Genomic DNA, 11,175 nt, shown 5'->3' with positions numbered 1-11,175 from the left:
CTATTGATTCCGTAAGTGTTGAAGAAATTAAGCCTTCATAAACAGAAGGCTGAGAGCCAAGTGTCACACTTAGATACTTTTTTTTTGTGCGTAGTAACATCTTATTTTTCACGCGTAAATTATGATGAACCTGATACTGTCGTATGAACTGTAAAATGTTGTTTTCGTTTAATAAAAGCTTTTTTTGTGTATGTGAAGAGTTCAGACTTAAGCATACTGATATCAACCAATAGATGGAAGATGAATGAAACAGATTGTAAACAGACGCCGGCTTCGTGTGCATCATAGAGTCAAGGAAAAATGAAGCACTGTGCGATCGATAGACGCACACACATTTAACATAATGTGCTGGACGCATTTATTCAATTTACTTTTCATCAGTTCCTGACGTCGCTTCCATTGGCTGAGAGTGGATCTAAGTTTAAAGGACGAAAATTAGACGGGGATAAGGAAACATAGCTTTGTAAAAAAGTTGTAAATTTAATTAAATGACGAAGAAATTATGACATTACCATCATTTGATCATTCAGGATGAATCTTTTCTGGATTAGGAATTTTATTAACCCTTTTATTGTAAGAACAGCCATTTAGTCCTAAAAACAGGTTCGTTCGAAAAAAGGTTTAATTAACATTCTTGTTATTCAAAAAGTATGGTATAAAAGTGTGAATATGAAGAGACCCAAACATGTTTAATATGGAAATAAATAGCATTATGCAATTTTATAAATACAAATTGATTAATAAGTCGCGTAAAATCATTGTTACATAACTGTAGTAATTCCAAATCAATGTAGAAAGGATTATTTTGTGTGTGTGTTCCACATATTCGTGTGCGCGTTGCTGTCAAAATACTTGCCTGCATTCCTGTGTAACTTGCGCTATTCTGAATGCAAATTGATGTTTGTCGTAGTGTCAGGATCACGCTAATTTCTGACAGATCTCGTAGGATTTCTCTCTATCCTTAATTAATATATAGGAATATGAAATATGTACTGTACTCAAAAGGGCATATGAATGTACTACATATGCTTTAATGTAAAGTGCTTAGCCGACCTCACCTATTTTGTGCAGTGTTTTACAACATACCACTTAATACTAGTAGCTACTATAAACATAAGGCATGTAAAAAATAGTAAAAACGCCGGAAAATCAGACAGACCTTAATATTAGGTAAATAAAGCCTAACGAACTTCACACCGCTAGATATTTATTAACATACAAAGATATTAATTCATGTTTTATATAATCTCCATCAAATTATTGGGTTGCAGGGTACCGGTATGAAATACAAAATTAGTAGCTGCAAATCTGAAAAGGGGGCATAAAAGGCAGAGACGTAGCGTGCTTTTAATATTTCATCCCAATATATTTTATTCAACGGACCTATATTTCCTTTACATTTAACTGTCACTAATAATGGTTAATCGGGTTTGACAGGTGAAGATCTGGTTTGTCCTCTTATTTTCCAGGACATGAATCATTACAATATTATTGAAAGGCATTTCCTATTACCATCATTTTAATATTTGCTGTGTGTATTTCACAAAGACCATACGTACATAGACACAACGCATAAAATGAATTAATAATATACTGTATGTAAGATAGCATTGCGAATTAGAAGTTCTCAAGTGTATAAGCATTTTTATGTTAAAGGGAGGTCTTTTATTTAGTTGCACAGTGCTTATTTGATTTTGTTTGACATCTTAAACATTTAGCGTGCCCGGAATTCACGTCGTATTGTAGTCTTCTGTGAAAATATTCTTGCTTTTTTCTCTCAATATCCCTTTGAAACGTTTTCATGTTCTTGAGTTTGGTTTTGTATTCCATATAATGTTGAAGAATTGAATATATTTTACACGAGTGAGTTCAGCTCTCAGGTAATATAGTTTTCACGTTGATTTTTTTTTCTTTCATGGAATGTTATTCTATTAATTGCCAATTTGCATATCTAGGCAGATGCTGTCTTGGCTCTGATCTCTGTATCAAAAAGCTTGCTGGAGATATCACAGCACTTGGCAGTTTTCCCATATGAAAAGCGAGTTTTGCTAAACTCCAGAACATCTGATAGACCCTCATGGTGAATTACAATTACACTTTTCACACAAAATCTGCAGTGATAGCTGTTTGGAAAGAGGTTTCTTCATATCCTCTCTGAAAATTGGAGAGAGAAAAAGAAAAGATGGTCACGCTGTGCTTTTAAAGGCATTTTGGCTCGCTTATGTGTACCTATATAGAAATGAAGGCTTATGTATACTGCAGTCAACAGTGTGTATGTACTGTATATACAGGGATGTTAATTTTGGATTTGCAGTTATGTTAATGGCATAAACAAGGAGACACACCCTGTTATGTCTTCATAATTTATTCTCTGTTAGGACAAGCCATAGGGAAAGTTGGCTTAAAAAATCCATACTTCTAATCTTACTTAGAAGAGTGTCACTAAATCCTCTTTTGTAAATATAAACTTTTGAAATGAATGTTTTTATTCCAAGCTTTAAACGCCATTACTCATGTGCACTGTTTGAATGGACCTCAGACATGAATCATTTAAGGCACCTATGGCCAAGCTGCCATGCAAGTAATGAACATAAGTGTCCAAGTTCAGTTTATTTAAAAATATTAACATTTTAAGATGAAGCCTGTGATGCAAAATATGTCTTCTGTACATGGATAGGGGCACAATGTATGCTTGATTAACACCTCAATTAGAAGCATGCTGGGTAGCATGGCCATTAGCACTATTGTCTCAAAGATAATTGGTCCTGGATTTAATTCTGAGGTGAGATGCCTTCTGTTTGGAGTTTGCATGAAAATTATAAGACTGTACTTTACACATAGGTGGGGTCAGGCTCCATCCAACACTGATGTGTAACATCCACAAGGGAGATGCGCTGCCTTCATAGCCCCACTACACAGCAGATCAGCTGAAGACGAGAGATGTTATCTCACCAGGTGCATTGAGAAGCAAGTCTTGGGAGGTCAGATCACACCAGCCCAGAGTAGAATTTAGCCAGGCTAGGGATAACATCCCTACTGTTACAAACAGTGCCATGTGATCTTTATTACCTAGTAATCAGGACTTTGGTTAAATGTTGTGTCAGAAGAACAGTGCCTCCTACAGCACACGGTCCTGTGTTCATGTGGGTTTTTACCTGGGTGGTCTGAACGCTGGCTAGGTTAATTTGTGTCTCTTATCTGTGTGTGCCCTGTGATGGACTGGCTACTGTCCATCAGTAGGGTGTAATCCTGCCCTGCACTCCATTCTTGTGGGATAGGCTTCTACCCCTATTACCAACAATGAGTGGGTTTCTGATATTAGTTGGATTAAAAGCGTGTTCTTGAAATGATTAAAAATAAGCTGTGCTACACTTAAGAAAGAACAGGGTTCATGGTCTCGATATCATAGCTAAATCTTAAGCATAAAAATAAAATACATATGATAAGCAGGCATTATATATTCACTGCAGTGCAGCTTTTCATATTTTAAAGTGTAGTCTTGTTTTGGGTTGGGGGGTTATCTAGTGACTTAAAAAAGAATAATTCGGATTGTCCTGTGAAATTAGTCCTGAAAACAATTTCAAATGAGGTGTTTATCTGCAGTGTAGGGTCGACAATGCCATCTTTTCAAACAATTGGGACTGGCTCCAAGTTGAAATGTACTTCTATTAAATGGCCTTCAAGCTTTGACCTCAGGTAGCACTGTGATTTAATAACATTTTTGATAAGTCTTAGACTCAGTGTATTAAGATCTTCCACAAGTGGTGTTGCAATGGAATCAGGTTTTTAAATTCACATTAAATGAATGAATAAGTGAAATCCAGCGAGGTAATTGATTAAGACAATTTTACAGTGTTAGTGTAACAACCTCTGGACCAAGATGTTGATAGCAAAAACATAGTTCTGATTAAAAATCAATCACTAAGGCCAATATGGACTGTGCTACTTTTGGATCTCTTGCTGTTGCAGGAAGGAGTCAGGTCTTGTCAGTTTGATATCGATAATGTGGCACCTGATTGGTTGATACATGATTGTAATTATCATGTAATTCTCGCATTACGTGTCTTACTGTATATAGGTTCTACATACACACTTATCTGGGCAAGGCCAACAGACAACTTACATTTTCATACACATGTCCAGGACTGTGGGTTCAAAATATGCTCATTAGCTATGATTGTACAGCAATCTTTATTCTGAAGTGTGATATAGTGGAACAGATTATGGTTACTGCAACATCCTTTACAGTTTTCACATAAAACTGGACTTTCAGTGAAACCTAGAAGAGGCTGTATAGTCCACAAATGGAAAAAAGGTGATGAAATTTTGTTAATCAGACTCCTTCCTGGACATAGGCATATGTTAGCTGGAATTAATTGAACATTGAAAATTGTAGGATTCATTATGAAAGGTGTATATAATATGAGATGATGTATAAAAAGGAGAGTATGTTATGATACGATATGTTATCCTTATCCAATAAAATCTGGATATAGACAAAAGATTTCTTATCAGAGGGTCAATTGTATGCAAACCTCTTAAGGCACTGGCAATTTATAAACCCAAGTGTGAAACATTCAAGACTGGAGAAATACATATTCATCATACATCAAGTCAAGTCACATAGTTATTTAAGATGTAAATGGTTGCAGGCAGAAGTATACAGGAAGTGCATTTATTGCTGAACAAAAACAACAAAAGAGGGTGAGAAGTCATGGAGTTGATGTTAACAGTTCCTTTCAATGTCTGCAAAAAAGTCCAGCATAGTTAAGATGTAACATCTAAATTACAGAGGAAAATGCGCAGATTGTGTCATATAAATCAATGGACTTTTGAAAGTGATGAGGCAGCACATACCACTCACGAATACCCTGTAGGGATCGTTTGGCTCATTCGTATGCAGGGACGTTTTTTATATAACCTTAAAATAAGTGAAAATCCCCCTTTCGTCCAATCTTAGCACTTAGGCTACCGCGCTTTCCTAAACCGGTGACTTCGTATTTTTCCGAACTCCACGGCTAGTGTCTACAAAGAAGCATGGCTGATTAGCATGCAGTAATGATTGTGAGCTGGGCTCCATTGTTTTAACACCTCCCCTCTCCTCCGCGCCAATCTGTCACCGTTCAGCAGGCGAGCGCTGCCTCAAATGCTGCTCTCCACAAATGAGATGGATAATTAGTTGCCCCGCACGAATGCTGCACTCTTCTCACCCCTGATTGCTATCACCTTTTTGCTCCTGGCAATTTTGACACCTCGTAATCAGCCTGCTGCTTCTCCCTTTCAATCCTTATTCCTTTTTTTTTTCAAATGCGTTTCCCAGTGTACCTGCTGCAGAAGATAAAACCACACAGAACAACAAGATGGCCTCTATAGCAAAAAAACTAGTAGCCACAGGGTGGAAAACATTGAACTCCCGAGAGTTAAATTCTTTAGAGGGTACTTTTTTTCTTTTTCCCTTACATCATTTTATTAACAACTAAGTCAACATAATAAAAAAGGGAAAAAAAACGGACCTGGTAACTGTCAGTGCTGCATTTCCATTCCAAATAACGAGCAATGACAGTATAATTATGTACAAGCAGCTGTCGATGATTCCAGAGAGAACATGATACAGCCTGTGCGAGGTTTACCAGCATATCTCTTCCACAGAATTCTAAACAAAAGTGTTAGAGCGATCGGTTATTTGGTATGTTTTTGTTTCTAATGAAACATTTTAAGAGTAAGAACCCAACACCTGGGTAGAACGTCGAGTAAAAGATGCGCAATTTGGCAGTTTATTCCGATTCTAGTTCAGGCTATATAACAGGTAACACATCACACAGAATGACATAAAATAAACAGCATTGTAAATTAAATATACAAACACGTGCTTTATTAACATTTTCTGTTTCCTTTGAGGATTTTTTTCCAGAAAATGTGTCGAGTGTGTTCGGATTTGAAAAGCGCTATTTTTTTTTCAAATGTCGGCATTGATGATTAATTTGTTAGCAAAATGCATGTGTGAATAACAGGCACTTCATTTGATAGTCTGCATATAAGAGTCAAACTAACAGAAAACAAAGACCATTAGAGGCTTTTCTTTTACATTATGTTCAGTTTGCTTCATTTCACAGTTAAAATAAACCAGATCCATGTGTCAAGCTATTTTAGACAAGTGTGATCCCAGAGGAATTCATAAATATGATTGTAATAATAAGCCTGTATCGGATCCGACTCTGCCACTTGGAATATTCAAGCAAATGAGAAATAGTGTTTTTCTCAATAATCAATTCATGTATTTTCACACATTGTATGGCTTATATTTTCATCAAAGTTAAACCTGATATATCTTTTTTTCCTAATTAGGCCTATTTTAATATGTGGTTTTGAGCCATATAAATATATATGCACCATAAAAGGCCATGTATTGGCTAGTGCAAACAATGATTTAATCAGTCCTGCAGACGTCTATTAATTCATATAGCATCAGTGTAGATAAGAGCAGCATACACAGTGTTCTGTAATTATATTTAAATGTAAATGAATTATTAGTTTTATTGTAATGTCTGAAAAGAAAAAAATATGATTTTTAAAACTATTTTGGATCTGAATAATTCTCCAAATCAATGAACAAAACTACATGTAAAGGGTCCTTTTCATACCAGTATAGACAGGATACAAACCATACTTTTTTATGTAATCTGTTATTTAAAAGCATTTCCTCTTGTCAAGCATTTTTATAGAATCGGTTTTGTTGGAGTTTGTTTTACATGCATGGATTTTACTGTATTTTAGCAAATCACCTTGATCATTTTTATTTTTAATCTAAATGTTATTTATCAACACGAATTATTGTAGATAGCAAAAATAGCATCATTTCCTGAATATAAAATATTCATTTAAAAAAATAATATGTACTTTGCAAAGATCATTAATAAATGATAATACATAGATCATATTATTGAATTAAGGTTTTAACAATCCTGTTTATTTGTATTATTGTTTGGATTAATATGTGTCATATAGCTAACTGTTTGAGTGCTAGTTTACCTTCACTGAATGTATTTTCATAGCCTGCTTGATTTAACGGCTTTCACAAAAAATGTGAGTCTAAGGATTGTCTGTACCCCGAAGCCTGAGTAATACACAAAGCACAACTAATAAAATAACCAGTTAGCAATCTTCACACCAGCTCATCGACATAGCACAAGTGTTACAAACCCACATTAAAGGGGCTACAAGGTCCTCTTCACATGATGCTGTGTTTAAATAAATGATCCTTTTTATAACACATCATCTTGCAAGTTTGTGAAAATTATTAAATTTGTTTGCAATGTTGTTAATAAACATACCCCTTAATCAAATGGTGGTTACAGGCAAGATGCTTAAACATACCATTTGTTAACTAATTTGTTGCCCTTATCTCTAGCTTTAAAAAATGTAATTTTAACATTCAGTTTTAAATGCAGATATTTTAAAGACCAAAGGAGTTTTAAACAATGCCCATAACTGATGCATTTGCAAGATTAAGCTAAATGATAAATACCATCCAGTAATCACACATGCCTGAAATCTGTTTAGTTCCTTAAATCTGATTTCAGTCATGACCTCTCCTAACAGAACTCCCCATATTTAAGAAAACCAATAGATTTCTACAAGGATTTGGACACACAATTAATTGCCTGTTTTCTCACTATAAGACAGGACTTTCTAAGTATAATGATAATTACCATATTTCCAAATAGACAAATGATATCTATTACCTTGCCATATTAAAATGAGCACCCTCAATCATAATTGTTCAAGTAAATTCTACTGGAAACCATTTTCTCCACACCAATTTTGTAACAAGTGTATAAATAACCACCAACGGTCTTCTATTAATCTTCTATTTCAGGCTCTGTGAAGCAAAACCACCAGATATTTCTTTGCATGTATCTGCTATGTTTTACTTTTAATGCTGTATCATGCCCATATTATCCCTTATGAAAGGACACATTTATACAGTATCTGGTATAATTTCTGTACATAGGTAACAAATATTATTTCCCATCCTGTATAATATGCAAAAAAAGAACATGTACACTTAAGGGCCAAAATAAGATTAATATTTTTAAAATATAACAACCAAGCTATGAAATTAATTATATTCGCTGTTGCATTGACTGAAAAATTATGTTTTAGATTTCCAAACACTGTTAGAAAACTTTAGGACAAACTACACATCCCCAAACCAAGGAAATACTGTGAACAGTATACAATGGGAAATGATTTCACAAGTAGCACAAGGGATACAGATAAACTGATACAAAGCACAAAACATCAAACTGTAAAATTCAGAATAGGGTAAGATCTGTACAAAAGTCCAAGACATACAGTGTGTCATGATCAATTCTTCATATGAAAGGGCCGAGATGAACATTCAGAACCCAACCCAGATCAAGGAAACTGGCTAAAATATTTCAAGTAAGTAGCTACGTCAGCATGCATAGGCTGCAAAGGAACAAGTAAATTTTTATTCCATGCTGAAAAGAGACACAACATTTTGGCTGTGGAGACTTCTTCTGGTGTAATAGCTAAAATATTTGTGAAACTTTAGGAAGTAAGCTTTTCAAGAAGCCCATTAAACCCTATGCTAAAGGCTGGGAATCTACTGAATGCATAATAATAGCAGAATCCAGAGTATCATTTCAGAAGTGAACAGTGCAGTTGTACCTGAGAGTAGACATGCTCTGCTTTCCTTGCACAGAACTTCACTCATGTAATAAAGATACCAATGACTGGTTAGGCAAGGATTAACAGATCTTGACTGCAACATTCCTGCTCATTCCTCTACTGGTGTAACCAAGCAGCACCCATGAGATCCGATACCACAACTCTTGGGAAGTTAGGGCCTTATTCACTGTTTTCTAAAGTTGTCCCAAACATTCTATGGATGGTAGTATCCGGGTTTGTTAGTGGGCAAGGGTAGCAAAATTGTGTGTTAATGGGCTCTCATTTACAGCATATGAGCAAATTCTTACAGTTGGTGTCCAGATGTGTACTACTGTTGCCTGATCCAATTACTTGTCTTACTTACAGGGCTCTGTTGACCAGCAATCAGGTGGCGTGACCTGAGTCATGACTTTAAAGGGCAGCTAAAATGGTCTGAAAAGAAACCACCTTAGATACATGGTTAAAACACAGCATTATTAGAATTACACTGCGTTATTTTCACAATAAAATCAATCCATAAATTTCATAGCCTTTTAGTTATGCCTTTTAAATGACTATTGAAAATGCTAGCACCACCTTAATTGTGTTTCATAGACTAGATATTATAATTCCTAGTAAAGCAAACATAGGATTGTTCTCACTGTGTGTCTATTTTCATTTTTGACAACGACATCCTTGTTATGTTCGTGTGATTTGGACATTCTCCATCTTTTGCTTTTTGTACTCAGTACATTAACAATCAACTGTCTATTTGTTTCTATATTTTAACATTTTGTAGGCCCTGCATGATGGCATGGCAGAGTAGAGATTAGTACTGCCTCCTTGTAGTGCTGGAGCCCTGCGTTCAATTCTGGGGTGCTGTCTGCATGGAGTTTTTATATTGTTCCCTTGTTCACATAGGTTTCCTCTGGGTGCTTCAGTTTCATCCAACAGTCCAATGGTGATACTGTAGGTTAGATGGCATCTGGGAAAACTGACTCGTGTGTGTGTGTGTGTGTGTGTGTGTGTGTGTGTGTGTGTGTGTGCACCCTGTGATGGACTGGAATACTGTCCAGGGTGTATCCTACCATGCGCTCGTTGCTGGGATAGGCTTTGGATTCTTAGTGACCATGTACTGGATAAAGTGGCTAGAAAATGGATTGATGAATGGATAACATGGGAATTAAAATTAATGCAATTCTGTTGTGTGTGACTCCAACTATGTTTGAGGTTAAGTCAATAAATTGTACTTTCACTTGTAATGCATGCATGTAATATAATAGTGAATTGTGCAAAAGTGAAGTGGCCATCTATTGACTTATTAGTACCCTGCCTTCCCTGTATGTGGTGCTAATTATTGTGCTGTAAAGGTGTCTGCCCCACCACAATATTCTACCATCATGGAGCAGGAAGGTATAATTTGATTTTTACTTATAGAAACCATCAAGATGTAAGACATTCTTACGAAACTGACTGCAGAATATGGTACAAACCAAATGGCACCCACACATTGCAAGTGTTACAGGATGGTGCAGGGACTGAGCTCTTACCCCACCTACCTCAAGGTCCAAACCTTGTCCCATCAGATTTTCATACGTTTGTCCCAGTGATAGCTGTCTTCACCCCAGTTGAGGATCTTCTAGAAATATTTTCCAGATTGGAAGCTGGAATCGTTAGGAGTTATCTCCTTATCTGCCTGTGCTATACAACAACAAATTAGACCTTGTCTAAGGAGGAGAAGTTTTGCAAATGCCCTCTGACTCTCTACAACAAACAGCACGACATTAGACACCACAAGGAAAAAAAAAAAAGAGGCAGATCTAAGGAGACATGGTGATGTATAGTGGAGCAGTCCAAGATCTCAAGTCCAAGAATTTGACCTGGGAAACAGCACCCAGAACAGCAGCAGATTGACAGAAGTGGAGGTCTCCTACTGCTGCCTCGTGTGTTCAGCTCTGGCTCAAGAGCCAGTCCTGAGTGAGTGAACGAATGCCTCCCTGATGGGTACTCTACAAGGTCAGAAATTCGGCAACGACAATGAGATGCAAAGTTGGTGCAGGAATGGCTCAGGGACCAACCAACATTATTTTAACACAAAAGCATCCCTAACCTTGCGAAGTGGTGACAGACGTATACAGATGTGTAAGGAGCTGTGCCAAAAAATAAAATAGCTCTAACCTCCTGTGACCGCTGTGTAAGTGTATATATCCCCTCCTAACAAAATACTGGAGAATAGTGGGTTAGTCCACCTCCAGTGGTTATTAAAGCTGCAAGACATTGTGCCACCAGTTTCACTACATGTTCACAGGTGTCCATGGAAAATGGGACTACACATCCAACAGTATTTGATGTAGCTCTGTATCAGATGTGGTTAGTGTTAGCCTTTCCATATTTTTTTGTACCTGAATTGCAGTTCCTGTTGGTGTTGTTTTTCTTCCAGCAGCCACAGCCTGTAAACCCTTGAGGCTGAATCGGCGTTAGCTAGGCCTGCTGTTTTTTTTG

Source organism: Lepisosteus oculatus, chromosome 12, assembly GCF_040954835.1.
Source record: "Lepisosteus oculatus isolate fLepOcu1 chromosome 12, fLepOcu1.hap2, whole genome shotgun sequence".
Taxonomy (NCBI): Eukaryota; Metazoa; Chordata; class Actinopteri; order Semionotiformes; family Lepisosteidae; genus Lepisosteus; species Lepisosteus oculatus.
Note: the sequence above shows the minus strand (reverse complement) of the source record.